Source organism: Coregonus clupeaformis, chromosome 16, assembly GCF_020615455.1.
Source record: "Coregonus clupeaformis isolate EN_2021a chromosome 16, ASM2061545v1, whole genome shotgun sequence".
Taxonomy (NCBI): Eukaryota; Metazoa; Chordata; class Actinopteri; order Salmoniformes; family Salmonidae; genus Coregonus; species Coregonus clupeaformis.
This window is the reverse complement of record NC_059207.1, coordinates 60,181,953-60,203,752: the sequence shown is the minus strand read 5'-3', so window position 1 is coordinate 60,203,752 and position 21,800 is coordinate 60,181,953.

Genomic DNA, 21,800 nt, shown 5'->3' with positions numbered 1-21,800 from the left:
CCGTCTGTCTCTCTGCCCCGTCTGTCTCTCTCTGTCTCTCTGCCCCTGTCTGTCTCTCTGCCCCTGTCTGTCTCTCTCTGTCTCTCTGCCCCGTCTCTCTCTCTGCTCCCGTCTGTCTCTCTGCCCCGTCTGTCTCTCTGCCCCGTCTGTCTCTCTGCCCCCGTCTGTCTCTCTCTGTCTCTCTGCCCCTGTCTGTCTCTCTGCCCCTGTCTGTCTCTCTGCCCCTCTGTCTCTCTGCCCCGTCTGTCTCTCTGCCCCTGTCTGTCTCTCTGCCCCTGTCTGTCTCTCTCTGTCTCTCTGTCCCCGTCTGTCTCTCTGCCCCGTCTGTCTCTCTGCCCCGTCTGTCTCTCTCGCCCCGTCTGTCTCTCTCTGTCTCTCTGCCCCTGTCTGTCTCTCTGCCCCTGTCTGTCTCTCTGCCCCTGTCTGTCTCTCTGCCCCGTCTGTCTCTCTGCCCCTGTCTGTCTCTCTGCCCCTGTCTGTCTCTCTCTGTCTCTCTGTCCCCGTCTGTCTCTCTGCCCCGTCTGTCTCTCTGCCCCTTTCTGTCTCTCTGCCCCGTCTGTCTCTCTGCCCCGTCTGCGCTCTCTTCCCCTGTCTGTCTCTCTGCCCCGTCTGTCTCTCTGCCCCGTCTGTCTCTCTCTGCCCCGTCTGTCTCTCTTCCCTGTCTGTCTCTCTCTGTCTCTCTGTCCCCGTCTGTCTCTCTGCCCCGTCTATCTCTCTGCCCCGTCTGTCTCTCTGCCCCTTTCTGTCTCTCTGCCCCTGTCTGTCTCTCTGCCCCGTCTGTCTCTCTGCCCCGTCTGTCTCTCTGTCCCCGTCTGTCTCTCTGCCCCTGTCTGTCTCTCTGCCCCGTCTGTCTCTCTGTCCCGTCTGTCTCTCTGCCCCTGTCTGTCTCTCTGCCCCTGTCTGTCTCTCTGCCCCGTCTGTCTCTGCCCCGTCTGTCTCTCTGCCCCGTCTGTCTCTCTGCCCCGTCTGTCTCTCTGCCCTGTCTGTCTCTCTGCCCCTGTCTGTCTCTCTGCCCTGTCTGTCTCTCTGCCCCGTCTGTCTCTCTGCCCCGTCTGTCTCTCTGCCCCCTCTGTCTCTCTGCCCCTGTCTGTCTCTCTGCCCCTGTCTGTCTCTCTCTGTCTCTCTGTCCCCGTCTGTCTCTCTGCCCCTCTGTCTCTCTCTGTCTCTCTGTCCCCTCTGTCTCTCTGCCCCGTCTGTCTCCCCCCTGTCTGTCTCTCTGCCCCGTCTGTCTCTCTGCCCCTGTCTGTCTCTCTGCCCCTGTCTGTCTCTCTCTGTCTCTCTGTCCCGTCTGTCTCTCTGCCCCGTCTGTCTCTCTCTGTCTCTCTGTCCCCGTCTGTCTCTCTGCCCCGTCTGTCTCTCTGCCCCTTTCTGTCTCTCTGCCCCGTCTGTCTCTCTGCCCGTCTGTCTCTCTTCCCTGTCTGTCTCTCTGTCCCCGTCTGTCTCTCTGCCCCGTCTGTCTCTCTGCCCCTTTCTGTCTCTCTGCCCCGTCTGTCTCTCTGCCCCGTCTGTCTCTCTTCCCCTGTCTGTCTCTCTGCCCCGTCTGTCTCTCTGCCCCGTCTGTCTCTCTGCCCCGTCTGTCTCTCTGCCCCTGTCTGTCTCTCTCTCGTCTCTCTGTCCCCGTCTGTCTCTCTGCCCGTCTGTCTCTCTGCCCCTTTCTGTCTCTCTGCCCGTCTGTCTCTCTGCCCGTCTGTCTCTCTGCCCCTGTCTGTCTCTCTGCCCGTCTGTCTCTTGTCCCCGTCTGTCTCTCTGCCCCTGTCTGTCTCTCTGCCCCGTCTGTCTCTCTGCCCCTGTCTGTCTCTCTTTGTCTCTCTGTCTCTCTCTGTCTCTCTGCCCCGTCTGTCTCTCTGTCCCGTCTGTCTCTCTGTCCCCGTCTGTCTCTCTGCCCCTGTCTGTCTCTCTGCCCCGTCTGTCTCTCTGCCCCTGTCTGTCTCTCTTTGTCTCTCTGTCTCTCTCTGTCTCTCTGCCCCGTCTGTCTCTCTGCCCCTGTCTGTCTCTCTTTGTCTCTCTGTCTCTCTCTGTCTCTCTGCCCCGTCTGTCTCTCTGCCCCGTCTGTCTCTCTTCCCCGTCTGTCTCTCTGCCCCGTCTGTCTCTCTGCCCCGTCTGTCTCTCTGCCCCGTCTGTCTCTCTTCCCTTGTCTGTCTCTCTCTGTCTCTCTGCCCCGTCTGTCTCTCTGCCCCGTCTGTCTCTCTGCCCCCGTCTGTCTCTCTCTGTCTCTCTGCCCTGTCTGTCTCTCTGCCCTGTCTGTCTCTCTGCCCGTCTGTCTCTCTGCCCCGTCTGTCTCTCTGCCCCTGTCTGTCTCTCTGCCCCTGTCTGTCTCTCTCTGTCTCTCTGTCCCCGTCTGTCTCTCTGCCCCGTCTGTCTCTCTGCCCCGTCTGTCTCTCTGCCCCGTCTGTCTCTCTCTGTCTCTCTGCCTGTCTGTCTCTCTGCTCCCCTGTCTGTCTCTCTGCCCTGTCTGTCTCTCTGCCCCGTCTGTCTCTCTGCCCCTGTCTGTCTCTCTGCCCCTGTCTGTCTCTCTCTGTCTCTCTGTCCCCGTCTGTCTCTCTGCCCCGTCTGTCTCTCTGCTCCTTTCTGTCTCTCTGCCCCGTCTTTCTCTCTGCCCCGTCTGGCTCTCTTCCCCTGTCTGTCTCTCTGCCCCGTCTGTCTCTCTGCCCCGTCTGTCTCTCTTCCCCTGTCTGTCTCTCTCTGTCTCTCTGTCCCCGTCTGTCTCTCTGCCCCGTCTATCTCTCTGCCCCGTCTGTCTCTCTGCCCCTTTCTGTCTCTCTGCCCCTGTCTGTCTCTCTGCCCCGTCTGTCTCTCTGCCCCGTCTGTCTCTCTGTCCCCGTCTGTCTCTCTGCCCCTGTCTGTCTCTCTGCCCGTCTGTCTCTCTGTCCCGTCTGTCTCTCTTGCCCCTGTCTGTCTCTCTGCCCTGTCTGTCTCTCTCGCCCCTCTGTCTCTCTGCCCCCGTCTGTCTCTCTGCCCCGTCTGTCTCTCTGCCCCGTCTGTCTCTCTGCCCCTGTCTGTCTCTCTGCCCCTGTCTGTCTCTCTGCCCCTGTCTGTCTCTCTGCCCCGTCTGTCTCTCTGCCCCGTCTGTCTCTCTGCCCCCTCTGTCTCTCTTCCCCTGTCTGTCTCTCTGCCTGTCTGTCTCTCTCTCCTCTCTCTGTCCCCGTCTGTCTCTCTGCCCCGTCTGTCTCTCTCTGTCTCTCTGTCCCCGTCTGTCTCTCTGCCCCGTCTGTCTCTCTGCCCCTGTCTGTCTCTCTGCCCCGTCTGTCTCTCTGCCCCTGTCTGTCTCTCTGCCCCTGTCTGTCTCTCTCTGTCTCTCTGTCCCCGTCTGTCTCTCTGCCCCGTCTGTCTCTCTCTGTCTCTCTGTCCCCGTCTGTCTCTCTGCCCTTCTGTCTCTCTGCCCTTTCTGTCTCTCTCCCCGTCTGTCTCTCTGCCCCGTCTGTCTCTCTTCCCCTGTCTGTCTCTCTGTCCCCGTCTGTCTCTCTGCCCCGTCTGTCTCTCTGCCCCTTTCTGTCTCTCTGCCCCGTCTGTCTCTCTGCCCCGTCTGTCTCTCTTCCCCTGTCTGTCTCTCTGCCCCGTCTGTCTCTCTGCCCCGTCTGTCTCTCTGCCCCTGTCTGTCTCTCTTTGTCTCTCTGTCTCTCTCTGTCTCTCTGCCCCGTCTGTCTCTCTGTCCCGTCTGTCTCTCTGTCCCCGTCTGTCTCTCTGCCCCTGTCTGTCTCTCTGCCCCGGTCTGTCTCTCTGCCCCTGTCTGTCTCTCTTTGTCTCTCTGTCTCTCTCTTGTCTCTCTGCCCCGTCTGTCTCTCTGCTCCCTGTCTGTCTCTCTTTGTCTCTCTGTCTCTCTCTGTCTCTCTGCCCCGTCTGTCTCTCTGCCCCGTCTGTCTCTCTTCCCCGTCTGTCTCTCTGCCCCGTCTGTCTCTCTGCCCCGTCTGTCTCTCTGCCCCGTCTGTCTCTCTTCCCTTGTCTGTCTCTCTCTGTCTCTCTGTCCCTGTCTGTCTCTCTGCCCCCGTCTGTCTCTCTGCCCCTGTCTGTCTCTCTGCCCCTGTCTGTCTCTCTGCCCCTGTCTGTCTCTCTGCCCCGTCTGTCTCTCTGCCCCGTCTGTCTCTCTGCCCCGTCTGTCTCTCTGCCCCTGTCTGTCTCTCTTCCCCTGTCTGTCTCTCTCTGTCTCTCTGTCCCCGTCTGTCTCTCTGCCCCGTCTGTCTCTCTGCCCCGTCTGTCTCTCTGCCCCTTCTGTCTCTCTGCCCAGTCTGTCTCTCTGCCCCGTCTGTCTCTCTGTCCCCGTCTGTCTCTCTGTCCCCGTGTGTCTCTCTGCCCCTGTCTGTCTGTCTGCCCCCGTCTGTCTGTCTGCCCCCGTCTGTCTGTCTGCCTGCCTGCCTGCCTGCCTGCCTGCCTGTCTGTCTGTCTGTCTGTCTGTCTGTCTGTCTGTCTGTCTGTCTGTCTGTCTGTCTGTCTGTCTGTCTGTCTGTCTGTCTGTCTGTCTGTGTCCCCAGTAGATGGAGTGTCAGGGAGGAAGCATGTCCCTGTTGACCCCTTTAACAGAGGGCTTGTGTGCACAGTGCTAATTACATTGATGAATGGCGTAGTAGTAGTTGGGTGCGTTATGGTGTGTCCTGTCCCGCTGCAGTGATGTATTGCACGGGTGACCCGAGTAACCGCCACGCATGAAGGCCAGCATGTAGAGAGAGATAGAGAGAGGGAGGGGTTAGAGGGGCAATACAAGAGGATTAGGGTTAGAGGGGGTAGAGAGGCAGGGTTAGGGGCCGGGTGGAGTGGGGTTGGGTTAGGGGTTAGGGTTGGGTTGAGGGTTGGGGTTAGGGGGCGGGTTGGGGTGGGTTGGGGGTAGAGGGCAGGGTTAGGTTGGGGTTAGGGTTAGGGGTAGGGTTAGGGGTTGGGTTGGGTTAGGGGGGAGAGGCAGGGTTAGTAGGGTTAGGGTTAGGGGTTAGGTTAGGGGTAGAGGGGCAGGGTTAGAGTTGGGTAAGAGGGGGCGGGTTAGGAGGTTTAGGGTTAGGGTTTAGGGGTAGAGGGGGTTAGGTTTAGGGTTAGGGTTAGGGTTAGGGTTAGGGTTAGGGGTAGGGGGTAGAGGGCAGGGTTAGGGATTAGGGTTAGGGTGAGGGCAGGCTTAGGTTGGGGTTAGGGGCTAGAGGGGGGGTTAGGTTAGGGGTAGAGGGGGCAGGGGTTAGGTTAGGGTTAGGGTTAGGGTTAGGGGGTGGGTTAGGAGTTGGGTTAGGGCTTGGGGGGGTAGAGAGGCAGGGTTAGGTTAGGTTGGGGTGGGGGCGGTTTTGTTGGGGTAGGGGGCAGGGGTTGGTTGGGTTGGTTAGGGGGTGGGGGGGGTTTTTGGTTGTTGTTGGTTAGGGGTGTTAGGGTTGGTTGGTTTTGTTGGTTGGGGTAGGGGTAGGGGGGGGGGGTTAGGTTGTTAGGAGGGAGGATTAGGGTTAGGGTTAGGGTTAGGGTTAGGTTAGGGGGTAGGGCGGGGTTAGGGTTAGGGGTGAGGGCAGGAGGTTAGGGTTAGGGTTGGGGTTAGGGTTAGGGTTAGGGTTAGGGGTAGAGGGGCAGGGTTAGGGTTAGGGGTAGGGTTAGGTTAGGGTTGAGGGTTAGGGGTAGAGGGGCAGGGTTAGGATGGTTAGGGGTAGAGGGGCCGTTAGAGTTAGGGTTAGGGTAGAGGGGCGGGGGTTAGGGTTAGGGTTAGGGTTAGGGTTAGGGTTAGGGGTGAGGGGCAGGGTTAGGGATTAGGGGTAGAGGGGGCGGGTTAGGGTTAGGGTTAGGGGTTAGTTAGGGTTGGGGTTAGGGGTAGGGTTAGGGTTAGGGTTAGGGGTTAGGGTTAGGGGTGGGTTAGGGTAGGGTTAGGGTTAGGGTTAGGGTTAGGGTAGGGTAGGTTAGGGGTTAGGGTTAGGGGAGAAGAGGGCGGTTAGGTTAGGGTTAGGTTAGAGGAGTAGAGAGGCAGGGTTAGGGTTGGGGGTAGGGTTAGGGTTTGGGTGGAGGGGCGGGGTTAGGAGTTGGGGGTAGAGGGGCGGGTTAGGGTTAGGGTTAGGGGGTAGGGGGGGGTTAGGGTTAGGGTTAGGGTTAGGGTTAGGGGTAGGTTAGGGTTAGGTTAGGGGTAGAGGGCAGGGGCAGTTAGAGGTTAGGGTTAGGGTTAGAGGGGGCGGAGGTTAGGGTTAGGGTGAGAGGCGGGTTAGGTTAGGGTTAGGGTTAGGGTTAGGGTTAGGGTTAGAAGAGGCAGGGTTAGGGGTTAGGGTTGGGGTTAGGGGTTAGAGGCAGGGTTAGGGATTGGGTTGTTTGGTTGGAGGCTGGGTTAGGGGTTGGGGTTGGGGTTTTAGGGGGTTAGGGTTGGTTGGGTTAGGGAGGCAGGGTTAGGGTTAGGGTTAGGGAGGCAGGGTTAGGGTTAGGGTTAGGGTTAGAGAGGCAGGGTTAGGGTTAGGGTTAGGTTTTGAGAGGCAGGGTTAGGTTTTGAATTAGGGTTAGGGTTAGGGTTAGCGAGGCAGGGTTAGGTTTTGAATTAGGGTTAGGGTTAGGGTTAGGGTTAGGGTTAGAGAGGCAGGTTTAGGGTTAGGGGGTTAGGGTTAGGGTTATGGTTAGCGAGGCAGGGTTAGGTTTTGAATTAGGGTTAGGGTTAGGGTTAGGGGTAGAGAGGCAGGGTTAGGGTTAGGGTTAGAGAGGCAGGGTTAGGTTTTGAATTAGGGTTAGGGTTAGAGTTAGGGTTAGGGTTAGAGAGGCAGGGTTAGGTTTTGAATTAGGGTTAGTGTTAGGGTAGGGTTAGGGTTAGGGTTAGGTTTTGAATTAGGGTAGGGTTAGGGTTAGGGTTAGAGAGGCAGGGTTAGGTTTTGAATTAGGGTTAGGGTTAGGGTTAGGGGTAGAGAGGCAGGGTTAGGGTTAGGGTTAGAGAGGCAGGGTTAGGTTTTGAATTAGGGTTAGTGTTAGGGTAGGGTTAGGGTTAGGGTTAGGTTTTGAATTAGGGTAGGGTTAGGGTTAGGGTTAGAGAGGCAGGGTTAGGTTTTGAATTAGGGTAGGGTTAAAAAGAGACTGGTTTGTCTTGTGGTGCGCAGGCCTATTGTTGTGTGCCCCTCCAATATAATGCTATAAAAAATTCCACTGTTAAAATTATCTAGATTGCCTCCTAAGAACCTCACCAAAAGTAAGTAGGTTATTATTGTTTCTAAAATGATAGTCTGAGTGGTTATCTAGGACCATGAAGGGACTGAGATATTAAAATATACAAGGGATCAGGGGATAGATGCTTTAATAATACATATACAAACACAATTATAGACACATATATAAGCGCTAGAAGACAAAGTGCTAGGAGATAAAGTGCAAAAAAATGTCAAAACAAATTCAAATACATAAACAAGGAAGGAATAAAACTATTTCAGATGAGCATGCAAATATTAAATATTAGACAACCACTGAAACTTTATTTATTGTCTTTTTTATTTGAATAGTGCATCCTCTTTCACCTCCTTGACATCCCTGTAAACAAGTGCTATCCCTTTCAATTGATCCTATCTAACTGGTTAAAAACGCTCATTCAGACCGGTGGGTGTAATCGTTTGTAGATCTCTTATTCACCCACGTTCCTGCTTTTGCACGCCCACTGGTCCACCCAGAACACGACTGTAAGCCGGATATATTGAGGTAAGTGATGGGGTGATCCTGGAAATGAGTGACTAGTTCTGTGTGTAGATGGGCCCGTTTGATGTTGTATAGATGTTGTTTAAGTGTAGTTTCTATTGTATACTGAGTTTCCCCGATGTAGTGTTTTTTGCATAATGTACAGGTAATTATATAAATGACATTTGGAGTGTTGAGTGAGATAGAGTCTAAAATTGGAGTGGCGGTCTTGCTATGTGAATTTGAAATGAATTTTCTTGGTTTGAAGTGGGCCGTGTGAGGTTTGGGTGGTTGTGGGGGCTTAGTGCTGTATTTGGCTTTGATTAGGACGTCTTTGAGACTCTTATTCCTTCTGAATGCTGAGATGATTCTATATGGCTGGAAGGGTGTGTATTATGCCTGTTGGGAAATGAGAAAATTATGTTTGAATGCCTGATGTGGCGGTCTGATCCTATGGGAGAATGTAGTGACTAAGGGGATAAGGATTGGCTGCTGATTGGAAGAGGAACAAGACGAGGAGAGGGGGGGGTTAGGAGTAGGGGTGGGAACAGGATACGAACCCAGGTTAGGGAGGCAGGATTATAGTTAGGGTGGGAGGGTTTAGGGTTAGTTTTTTTTTAAATTTATTGTATCTTTATTTAACTAGGCAAGTCAGTTAAGAACAAATTCTTATTTACAATGACGGTCTACACCGGCCAAACCCGGACGACGCTGGGCCAATTGTGCGCCGCCCTATGGGACTCCCAATCACGGCCGGTTGTGATACAGCCTGGAATCGAACCAGGGGATCTGTAGTGACACCTCAAGCACTGAGATGCAGTGCCTTAGACCAATGCGCCACTCGGGTTAGGGTTAGAGAGGCAGGGTTAGGGTTAGGGTTTGAGAGGCAGGGTTAGGGTTAGGGTTTGAGAGGCAGGGTTAGGGTTAGAGAGGCAGGGTTAGGGTTAGGGTTATGGTTAGAGAGGCAGGGTTAGGGTTAGGGTTATGGTTAGAGAGGCAGGGTTAGGGTTGGGAAGTTAGAAGAGAGTTAGATAACAGAGAGAAGGTGTGTCCTCTTCTTTATCTCTCAAAAGATCATGAATTGATTGTTTCACTATCTATCATTTTGTGGTCCCTGGCAGCGTTATTGAATTAGAATCACGGCTGGGAATCCTTAATGCCTTAATGCCTTTAGTAGTCCTCCAGCAGTGATGCTCCATGATGGTATACAGTGCATTCGGAAAGTATTCAGACCCCTTGCCTTTTTCCACATTTTGTTACGTTACAGCCTTATTCTAAAATTAATTAGTTTTTTTTCCCTCATCAATCTACACACAATACCCCATAAAGACAAAGTAAAAACAGTATTTAGACCCGAGATGGTTGTCCTTCTGGAAGGTTCTCCCATCTCCACATGTTATAATAATAATAATAATAATAATAATAATAATAATAATAATAATAATAATATGCCATTTAGCAGACGCTTTTATCCAAAGCGATTTACAGTCATGCGTGCATAAATTTTTGTGTATGGGTGGTCCCGGGGATCGAACCCACTACCTTGGCGTTACAAGCACCAAGGTAGTGGGTTCAGGCCTGTCGTCTCTCTAATGTATTTAAGGCCTGTAGTCTCTCTAATGTTATTCAGGCCTGTCGTCTCTCTAATGTTATTCAGGCCTGTCGTCTCCCTAATGTTATTCAGGTCTGTAGTCTCTCTAATGTTATTCAGGCCTGTCGTCTCCCTAATGTTATTCAGGCCTGTCGTCTCTCTAATGTTATTCAGGCCTGTAGTCTCCCTAATGTTATTCAGGCCTGTCGTCTCTCTAATGTTATTCAGGTCTGTAGTCTCTCTAATGTTATTCAGGCCTGTAGTCTCTCTAATGTTATTCAGGCCTGTAGTCTCTCTAATGTTATTCAGGCCTGTCGTCTCCCTAATGTTATTCAGGCCTGTCGTCTCTCTAATGTTATTCAGGCCTGTCGTCTCCCTAATGTTATTCAGGCCTGTCGTCTCTCTAATGTTATTCAGGTCTGTAGTCTCCCTAATGTTTTTCAGGCCTGTCGTCTCTCTAATGTTATTCAGGCCTGTAGTCTCTCTAATGTTATTCAGGCCTGTCGTCTCCCTAATGTTATTCAGGCCTGTCGTCTCTCTAATGTTATTCAGGCCTGTAGTCTCTCTAATGTTATTCAGGCCTGTAGTCTCTCTAATGTTATTCAGGCCTGTCGTCTCCCTAATGTTATTCAGGCCTGTCGTCTCTCTAATGTTATTCAGGCCTGTAGTCTCTCTAATGTTATTCAGGCCTGTCGTCTCCCTAATGTTATTCAGGCCTGTCGTCTCTCTAATGTTATTCAGGCCTGTAGTCTCTCTAATGTTATTCAGGCCTGTCGTCTCTCTAATGTTATTCAGGCCTGTCGTCTCTCTAATGTTATTCAGGCCTGTCGTCTCTCTAATGTTATTCAGGCCTGTCGTCTCCCTAATGTTATTCAGGCCTGTCGTCTTTCTAATGTTATTCAGGCCTGTAGTCTCTCTAATGTTATTCAGGCCTGTAGTCTCTCTAATGTTATTCAGGCCTGTCGTCTCTCTAATGTTATTCAGGCCTGTCGTCTCCCTAATGTTTTTCAGGCCTGTCGTCTCCCTAATGTTATTCAGGCCTGTCGTCTCCCTAATTTTTTCCAGGCCTGTCGTCTCTCTAATGTTTTTCAGGCCTGTCGTCTCTCTAATGTTATTCAGGCCTGTCGTCTCCCTAATTTTTTCCAGGCCTGTCGTCTCTCTAATGTTTTTCAGGCCTGTCGTCTCTCTAATGTTATTCAGGCCTGTAGTCTCCCTAATGTTATTCAGGCCTGTAGTCTCTCTAATGTTATTCAGGCCTGTAGTCTCTCTAATGTTATTCAGGCTTGCCCTCACACTCACTATATGTGGTCATTACAAGGTCAATATAGGACCTATGCTATGTATCTATCTTGAATCAGTACTGCGAGGGGTTAAACCTGGACAGGCTGTTTCTCTATACATATGAATGCAGCTCTCTCGCCAGCTACACACACAGCTAACTCCCAGTGATGCAGGAGTGCCTTGTTTTCCAACACACAGCTATTGAGGGAAACCATAGGGTACGGTGACAAGAGAAATAGGTCTCCTGTCTAGCCGCCAGGAGATGGAGTTTGATTTGGTTTTATGTGAAGAGAGAGGGGAGGAGAGGGAGGGAGGAATATAGGGAGGGAGGGAGAAATATAGGGAGGGAGGGAGGGAGGGAGGGAGGGAGGGAGGGAGGAATATAGGGAGGGAGGGAGAAATATAGGGAGGGAGGGTATAGGGAGGGAGGGAGGAATATAGGGAGGGAGCAAAAGAGAGAGAGAGAGAGAGAGAGAGAGAGAGAGAGAGAGAGAGAGAGAGAGAGAGAGAGAGAGAGAGAGAGGGTGAGAGAGAGAGAGAGTGAGTGAGAGCGAGACCAACAGAGAGTGATAGAGAAAGAGAGAGAGAGTGAGAGAGAGAGAGAGAGAGAGAGTGAGAGCGAGACCAACAGAGAGTGAGAGAGAGAGAGAGAGAGAGAGAGAGAGAGAGAGACAGACAGAACCACGGCAATCAGAATAGGAAGCTGTGAGAGGGGAGGAGAGGAGGATTCAATGTTCCTGAAAAGCACTTAACTCTGCATTGCAGTGCCTGACTATTCATTTGGACCAGTTTGAAATCCACCTGAGCCCATCATTACCATTTACAGAGTATATTACAGGTTTATTCACTGAGCTGTTCTCTGCAATGAGCGTCTCTCTCTCTCTCCCTCTGCACTCACTTCACACTACAAGGTGAAGTTGGACTGATGCCCGTAGGGCTTTGGTCAAAAGTACTGCACTACATAGGGAATAGGGTGCCATTCTCTGGTCTAAAGTACTGCACTACATAGGGAATAGGGTGCCATTCTCTGGTCTAAAGTACTGCACTACATAGGGAATAGGGTGCCATTCTCTGGTCTAAAGTACTGCACTACATAGGGAATAGGGTGCCATTCGCTGGTCTAAAGTAGTGCACTATATAGGGAATAGGGTGCCATTTGGGACACATTTGACTTTCAGTGTGAGTGAAAGGGTAAAATGCATTACTAATCGGTTGTGGAATGAAATGGGATTGTATGGTGTGGATACATACCTGGGTAAAGGGACATTCAGTAATTGGGTGGTGAATAATGCCCTTCTGACCTTTGAGACCGCAAGTGAGGTGGCTTTAAGAATGTCAGCACTTGTGACCTAATGTCATTTGAACAGAATATAACGCTACAAAAACATACAAATATATGAGCTGTTTATGCATAGACGTTAAATGAGGACATGCACAGAATCTCCACAGAAATATCAAGCAAATCATTATTTAATAGAGACAGACCTACTGTACATTCACCACACTAATCAACTGTGTGTGTTTCTGTGAGAGACGGGTCGGACCAAGGTGCAGCGTGAAAAGCGTACATGTTTATTAACTAAATAAACCGGTGGAGCGGACTGCTCTGGCTCCGGAGTGGAGCCGCTGACCGGAGCTGGACTGGGCACACGCACCACTGGTCTGGTGCGGGGAGCAGGAACGGGCCAAGCCGGACTGGAGACACGCACCACTGGTCTGGTGCGAGGAGCAGGCCGTGCCGGACTGGGGACATGCGCCACTGGTTTGGTGCGAGGAGCAGGCACACGCCTTACCGGACTTGAAGCACGCACGACTGGCTTGGTGCGAGAAGCAGGCACGAGGCGTATCGGACTGGGAACCGGCGCTGGAGGTCTACGACTGTACCAGTCCTTTACTCTCCGTGCCCAATACTCCTCCAGTGAGGACTCCTCCGGGAGCCCCCACGAGTTAGGGAACAGAAACTCATCGTCGTCGTCATCCTCCGACTCCTCAGTGTAAAACTGTTCCCATTCCTGTTCCCATGGTCGTAGGTACGGGTGCAGTGGTCGGGGCTCTTCTCTCTCGATCCCCGACCACCCCTTTAGCCCCCCCCCCAAAAAAATATATTGGGGCTGCCTCTCGGGCTTCCTCCTCGGCCGGCGCCGTCGGTGTCGCCGTTGCTCCTCTCCTACCCGGGCTTCCTCTGTCTGTTCCCAAGGGCGGCGATCCATCCCAGCCTGGATCTCCTCCCATGTCCAGGATGTCTGCTCCTGGCCACGCTGCTTGGTCCTCGTTTGGTGGGATCTTCTGTCACGATCGTTGATCACCAAGGTGCAGCGTGAAAAGCGTACATGTTTATTAACTCAATAAACATTCAACAAAACAAGAAACAACGTAACGTGAAGTCCGCAGGCTAAACACATACAAGCCTAACACGGAACAAGATCCCACAACTAAGGAAGGCAACATGGCTGCCTAAGTATGATCCCCAATCAGAGACAACGAGCGACAGCTGCCTCTGATTGGGAATCACACCCGGCCAAACCTAGAAACACAACCTAGAACTGCAACATAGAAATAGACTAACTAGAACCTAAACATAGAATATACAACATAGATTTCCACACCCTGACTCAACATACAAGGGTTCCATACGTGACAACTACAGTATATTATCACCAGTCTGCTGTATAGGAACAACACTAGGACAGTCTATTGGTTCAACATATTATTAATGGAATATTTTTTGAAAATGTTAACATTTTGCAAATGTCCATTTATTAAACATAAACAAGTCTACAAAGTGAAATATGTATATCTCTGGTAGAGATGTGAACTAAACCTGTGTCAATGGTTGAAGATCTCATTGACTGGTGCGCTGATCAAGGGGGGATACATGCTAGAAAGCAATTGGGAAATGAAGGCATTAAATCAATCTATGAGGATCCATGCACTGGACTGCTACGGCATTTATCCAATGACATCCCTGATCGAAAGAGGACTCGTCTGACAAAACACCATCAGATTAACATGCATGTTCAATCAGAGTCACAGGCAGACAGACACAGACAGAGTCAACACTCCATTGCAGAAATAAATAGAATCAACAGCGTCCATGACAGTCCTGTGTGGCTCAGTTGGTGGAGCCTGGTACTTGCCACACCACGGTTGTGGGTTTCGATTCCCACGTGGGATCAGTAGGAAAAAAAAATATATATATATATATATATGCAGTCGCTCTGGATAAGAGGGGCTGCTAAATGACTGAATTGTAAATGTACAGAAGTTAATCAAGACCTGAAGAGGGAATTAAACCAATAACAGCTGTAAAAATCATTGAGAGCTTGGTCACCAATGACCCTGGGAAAGGTACACTACCAGTCAAATGTTTGGACACACCTACTCATTCCAGGGTTTTTCTTTATTTTTACTATTTTTTACATTGCAGAATAACAGTGAAGACATCAACACTATGAAATAACACAGATGGAATCATGTAAATTAGTAACCACAAACATGTGTTAAACACATCAAAGGATATATTAGTCCCGTGTAGCTCAGTTGGTAGAGCATGGCGCTTGCAACACCAGGGTTGTGGGTTCGATTCCCACGGGGGACTAGTATGAAAAAAAATTATGCACTAACTGTAAGTCGCTCTGGATAAGAGCGTCTGCTAAATGACTAAAATGTAAATTATATATTTGAGATTCTTCAAATAGCCACCCTTTGCCTTGATGACAGCTTTGCACACTCTTGGTATTCTCTCAACCTGCTTCATGAGGTAGTCATCTGGAATGCATTTCAATTAACAGGTGTGCCTTCTTAAAAGTTAATTTGTGGAATTTCTTTCCTTCTTAATGCTTTTGAGCCAATCAGTTATGTTGTGACAAGGTAGGGGTAGTGGGGTATACAGAAGATAGCCCTATTTGGTAAAAGACCAAGTCCATATTATGGCAAGAACAGCTCAAATAAGCAAAGAGAAACGACAGTCCATCATTACTTTAAGACATGAAGGTCAGTCAATACGGAACATTTCAAGAAACAAAAGTTTATTCAAATGCAGTCGCAAACACCATCAAGCGCTATGATGAAACTGGCTCTAATGATGACCGCAACAGAAATGGAAGACCCAGAGTTACCTCTGCTGCAGAGGATACATTCTTTAGAGTTATCAGCCTCAGTAATTGCAGCCCAAATAAATGCTTCACAGAGTTCAAGTCACAAACACATCTCAACATCAACTGTTCAGAGGGGACTGCGTGAATCAGGCATTCATGGTTGAATTGCTGCAAAGAAACCACTACTAAAGGACACCAATAAGAAGAAGAGACCTGCTTGGGCCAAGAAACACGAGCAATGGACATTAGACCGGTGGAAATTTGTATTTTGGTCTGGAGTCCAAATTGGAGATTTTTGGTTCCAACCGCCGTGTCTTTGTGAGACGCGGTGTGGGTGAACGGATGATCTCTGCATGTGTAGTTCCCACCGTAAAGCACAGAGGAGGTGTTATGGTGTGGGGGTGCTTTGCTGGTGACACTGTCTGTGATTTATTTAGAATTCAAGGCACACTTAACCAGCATGGCCACCACAGCGTTCTACAGCGATACGCCATCCAATCTGGTTTGGGCTTAGTGGGACTTTCATTTGTTTTTCAAAAGGACAATGACCCAACACACCTCCAGGCTGTGTAAGGGATATTTTACCAAGAAGGAGAGTGATGGAGTGCTGCATCAGATGACCTGGCCTCCACAATCCCCCGACCTCAACCCAATCAAGATGGTTTGGAATGAGTCGGATGGCAGAGTGAAGGAAAACTCCTTCAAGACTGTTGGAAAAGCATTCCAGGTGAAGCTGGTTGAGAGAATGGCAAGAGTGTGCAAAGTTGTCATCAAGCAAAGGGTGGCTATTTGAAGAATCTCAAATATAAAATATATTTTGATTCGTTTAAAACTTTTTTGGTTACTACATGATTCCATATGTGTTATTCCATAGTGTTGATGTCTTCACTATTATTCTACAATGTAGAAAATAGTACAAATAAAGAAAAAACCCTTGAATGAGTAGGTGTGTCCAAACCTTTGACTGGTACAGAATATCCGATTCAAAAGTTGAACGGGCGCGAGAAAGATGAAACATCATTGCGCGAGTAATCACTGAGTCGTGACAGAAGAAATGTAAAAAACTCTGTGGAAATGTGGTCGAGTATTAGAGGACGTTGAAAGCGCAAATTAAACTTGACAGCTTGCAAGTGTGACTTTGAGCGATCAGAACATCATCGTCAGTAATCAAAAGGAAAATGTCTTAAAAACAAGACATATACAGCGGGGAAGAAGTAAGTACACCTCCCATGAAGTGCTCTTTGTTTTGTCCGTATTTGGACAGATGGATGTGATGTAATCTTCACCTCGACAGTATTGACAGATAAAGGTAACCTAATTTAACAAATGACACTGAAAGATTCAACTCGGCAATCGTTTATTCAGAACAAAATCTACAGAAATGCAATTCCATAGTGAGGAGAAAATACGTCCACACCTTCAACAGCTGGTGTTGCCCCCTTTGGCTGAAAAAGCTTCATGTAGCCGTTTCTTGGAACTGTCTATCAGTCTCTTATATCGACTGGGAGGAATTTTTGCAAGATCTTCTTTACATTACTGCTTCAACTGTGTCATGTTTGAGGGCTTTCTTGCATGCACGGCCCGCTTGAAGTCTCCCCACAGTATTTGGACAGGATTGAGACTCGGCCATTCCATGACCCTCCATTTCTTATTTTTTGAGCCATTCTGTTGTATCTTTGCTTGTGTGTTTTGGATCATTGTTCTGTTGAAAGATCCATGTTCGGTTCAGCTTCAGATTTTTCACAGATTGCCTCACATTCTCCTCAAGAATTCTCTGGTACAATATGGAATTCACGGTTGACTCAATGATGGCAAGTTGTCCCTGAGGCAGCAAAGCAGACCCAAACCATAATGCCACCGCCTCCATGCTTTACGGTTGGTATTAAGGTTTTCTGTTCAAATGCAGTGTTTCGTTTTTGCCAAACATGGTGTCTGGCATTGCGGCCAAACAACTCCACCCTTGACTCATCTGTCCAGAGCACATTGTTCCAGTAGTTTTGGTCTTTACCCATGTGTTGTCTGGCAAATGTCAGTTGTGTCTTGATATTATTTTTTGAGAGCAGATGCTAGAGGATCCGTCGGACAGTGGAATAATGTACCTCGAATTGTTTAGAAATGGATTTGTAACCCCTCCCAGACTCATGGGCATCAATAATCGTTCTTCCCGAGGGCCTCAGATAGGTATTTTGATCTTGGCATGATGTGTTACCACAAAGCCATACAGTTAAGACCAAACCATCGTTATGGAAGGCCGGACCCTCCCAAGTTACTCTCTAATTATTTTCTAATCATTTGCACCTGTTTTGGTGCACCTGGTCTAATTTTAGCCGTTTTGTGTGATGGTAGGGGTGTACTAACGTTTTCCGCATAAGGAAATTGCATTTTTATTTATATTAATTACATTACATTTTAAAAGTAAAACAAATAATTTGGGACACATGATTTGTTAAATTGGGTTACCTTTACCAATTAATGTGATTGGAATTTAGCTCAAATATCCATGTGTCCAAAATGTATATATACACAGGGCGAGGACACACAGCACATGGGGATAGTTTATTCTATGAAGACATAAAGGTGAGAATCTGCTACCTGCTACAGTTCATCCAGTACATAACCCAAATAATACAACGGAAACTAGTATGACAAACCAGCTAAACTCAGGTTATTTCAGAATCAGCTTTATTCACCAAATACATTTGCATGTACAAGATACTTAAGATACTTAAGTGCCTTTGAACTGGGTATGGTAGAAGGTGGTCCTCTGTAGCTCAGCTGGTAGAGCACGGCGCTTGTAACGCCAGGGTAGTGGGTTCAATCCCCGGGACCACCCATATGTAAAAATGTATGCACACATGACTGTAAGTCGCTTTGGATAAAAGCGTCTGCAAAATGGCATATTATATTATATAAGGTGGTTGGGGGGTTGAGGGGTGCAACTCAATATTAGGACGTTCTTAATTTACATTTACATTTTAGTCATTTAGCAGACGCTCTTATCCAGAGCGACTTACAGTTAGTGAATGCATACATGTTTTTTCGTTTGTCTAGTTTTTTTTTTTTCATACTGGCCCCCGTGGGAAACGAACCCACATCCCTGCCGGCCAAAACCTCCCCTACCTTGGACGACGCTGGACCAATTGTGCGCCGCCCATGGGTCTCCCGGTCGCGGCCGGCTGAGACAGAGCCTGGACTTGAACCAGGATCTCTAGTGGCACAGCTAGCACTGCGATGCACTCGGCTTTGAATCGGGAAACGTAATGTTTTGTACACTCAGTGTATATAGACACATAATTTCCACATATCTGCATACACTATGAACACTAAGCTAAAAACTATAGACTACACTATGAACACTAAGCTAAAAACTATAGACTACACTATGAACACTAAGCTAAAAACTATAGACTACACTATGAACACTAAGCTAAAAACTATAGACTACACTATGAACACTAAGCTAAAAACTATAGACTACACTATGAACACTAAGCTAAAAACTATAGACACACTATGAACACTAAGCTAAAAACTATAGACTACACTATGAACACTAAGCTAAAAACTATAGACTACACTATGAACACTAAGCTAAAAACTATAGACTACACTATGAACACTAAGCTAAAAACTATAGACACACTATGAACACTAAGCTAAAAACTATAGACTACACTATGAACACTAAGCTAAAAACTATAGACTACACTATGAACACTAAGCTAAAAACTATAGACTACACTATGAACACTAAGCTAAAAACTATAGACTACACTATGAACACTAAGCTAAAAACTATAGACTACGCAATGAACACTAAGCTAAAAACTATAGACTACACTATGAACACTAAGCTAAAAACTATAGACTACACTATGAACACTAAGCTAAAAACTATAGACTACACTATGAACACTAAGCTAAAAACTATAGACACACTATGAACACTAAGCTAAAAACTATAGACACACTATGAACACTAAGCTAAAAACTATAGACTACACTATGAACACTAAGCTAAAAACTATAGACTACACTATGAACACTAAGCTAAAAACTATAGACACACTATGAAGCTGTAGACCACACTCTTTACCAAGATGGTTTTCATCTATATTTTTCATAGCTGTCTATTTACCACCACAAACCAATGCTGGCATTAAGATTGCACTGAATGAGTTGTACAAGGCCATACATCAACAGGAAAACGCTCATCCAGATGCAGCGCTCCTAGTGGCCGGGGACTTTAATGCAGGGAAATTTAAATCCATTCTACCTAATTTCTACCAGCATGTTAAATGTGCAACCAGAGGAAAAAAAACTCTAGACCACCTTTACTCCACACACAGAGACGCATACAAAGCTCTCCCTCGCCCTCCATTTGGCAAATCTGACCATAACTCTATCCTCCTGATTCCTGCTTATAAGCAAAAACTAAAGCAGGAAGCACCAGTGACTCGGTTAATAAAAAAGTGGTCAGATGACGCAGATGCTAAGCTACAGGACTGTTTTGCTAGCACAGACTGGAACATGTTCCCGGGATTCTTCAGACAGCATTGAGGAGTACACCACATCAGTCACTGGCTTCATCAATAAGTGCATCGATGATGTCATCCCCACAGTGACCGTACGTACATACCCCAACCAGAAGCCATGGATTACAGGAAACATCCGCACTGAGCTAAAGGGTAGAGCCACCGCTTTCAAGGAGCGGGACTCTAACCCGGACGCTTATAAGAAATCCCGCTATGCCCTCCGACGAACCATTAAACAGGCAAAGAGTCAATACAGGACTAATATTGAATCGTACTACACTGGCTCTGACGCTCGTCGGATGTGGCAGGGCTTGAAAACTATTACAGACTACAAAGGGAAGCACAGCCGCGAGCTGCCCAGTGACACAAGCCTACCAGACGAGCTAAACCACTTCTATGCTCGCTTCGAGGCAAGCAACACTGAAGCATGCATGAGAGCACCAGCTGTTCCGGATGACTATGTGATCACGCTCTCCGTAGCCGATGTGAGTAAGACTTTTAAGCAGGTCAACATTCACAAGGCCTCAAGGCCAGACGGATTACCAGGACATGTTCTCTGAGCATGTGCTGACCAACTGGCAAGTGTCTTCACTGACATTTTCAACATGTCCCTGACTGAGTCTGTAACACCAACATGTTTCAAGCAGACCACCATAGTCCCCGTGCCCAAGGACTCTAAGATAACCTGCCTAAATGACTACCGACCCGTAGCACTGACGTCTGTAGCCATGAAGTGCTTTGAAAGGCTGGTCATGGCTCACATCAACAGCATTATCCCAGAAACCCAAGACCCACTCCAATTTGCATACCGCCCCAACAGATCCACAGATGATGCAATCTCTATTGCACTCCACACTGCCCTTTCCCACCTGGACAAGAGGAACACCTACGTGAGAATGCTATTCATTGACTACAGCTCAGCATTCAACACCATAGTGCCCTCTAAGCTCATCACTAAGCTAAGGATCCTGGGACTAAACACCTCCCTCTGCAACTGGATCCTGGACTTCCTGACGGGCCGCCCCCAGGTGGTAAGGGAAGGTAACAACACATCTGCCACACTGATCCTCAACACGGGGACCCCTCAGGGGTGCGTGCTCAGTCCCCTCCTGTACTCTCTGTTCACCCATGACTGCATGGCCAGGCATGACTCCAACACCATCATTAAGTTTGCCGACGACACAACAGTGGTAGGCCTGATCACCGACAACGATGAGACAGCCTATAGGGAGGAGGTCAGAGACCTGGCCGTGTGGTGCCAGGACAACAACCTCTTCCTCAACGTGACCAAGACAAAGGAGATGATTGTGGACTACAGGAAAAAAAAGAGGACTGAGCACGCCCCCATTCTCATCGACGGGGCTGTAGTGGAACAGGTTGAGAGCTTCAAGTTCCTTGGTGTCCACATCACCAACAAACTATCATGGTCCAAACACACCAAGACAGTCGTGAAGAGGTTATGACAAAGCCTATTCCCCCTCAGGAGACTGAAAAGATTTGGCATGGGTCCTCAGATCCTCAATGAATTATACAGCTGCACCATCGAGAGCATCCTGACTGGTTGCATCACCGCCTGGTATGGCAACTGCTTGGCCTCCGACCGCAAGGCACTACAGAGGGTAGTGCGTACGGCCCAGTACATCACTGGGGCCAAGCTTCCTGCCATCCAGGACCTCTATACCAGGCGGTGTCAGAGGAAGGCCCTCAAAATTGTCAAAGACTCCAGCCACCCTAGTCATAGACTGTTCTCTCTGCTACCGCACGGCAAGCGGTACCGGAGTGCCAAGTCTAGGTCCAAAAGACTTCTCAACAGCTTCTACCCCCAAGCCATAAGACTCCTGAACAGCTAATCATGGCTACCCGGACTATTTGCACTGCCCCCCACCCCATCCTTTTTACGCTGCTGCTACTCTGTTAATTATTTATGCATAGTCACTTTAACTCTACCCACATGTACATATTACCTCAACTACCTCAACTAGTCGGTGCCCCCGCACATTGACTCTGCACCGGTACCCCCCTGTATATATAGCCTCCCTACTGTTATTTTATTTTACTTCTGCTCTTTTTTTTCTCAACACTTTTTTTGTTGTTGTTTTATTTTAACTTTTTTTGTTAAAAATAAATGCACTGTTGGTTAAGGGCTGTAAGTAAGCATTTCACTGTAATGTCTGCACCTGTTGTATTCGGCGCATGTGACCAATAAAATCTGATTTGATTTGATTTGAACACTAAGCTTAAAACTATAGACTATACTATTGTCACGAGTGTCAGTGTAATGCTGGTGGATCGAAGTCAGGCGCAGGACACAGAACTCTATGAAACGTACTTTACTGAAATAAGTAAAGAAACCAATACAGAACCCCTCCACACAGGGAGGAACAAACCCGCTCACCAACGACACACGAAATGAAAAACAAACACGCACAAAACACATTGGGAGCCACCGGGTTAAATAGGGAAGGAGTAATTACAAGATGGGAAACAGGTGTGAGACAATCAGACAACAACAGGTAGAACATAGAACATAGATCAGCAGTAGCTAGTACTCCGTTGACGACGAACGCCGAAGCCTGCCCGAGCAAGGAGGAGGGGCAGCCTCGGCAGAATCCGTGACAACTATGAACACTAAAAGCTACATTATAAATTATACATGTACGATATGTGCAGAGAGTGCAAACAACAATATGCAGTTCTGGGATGATAGTGTAGGGT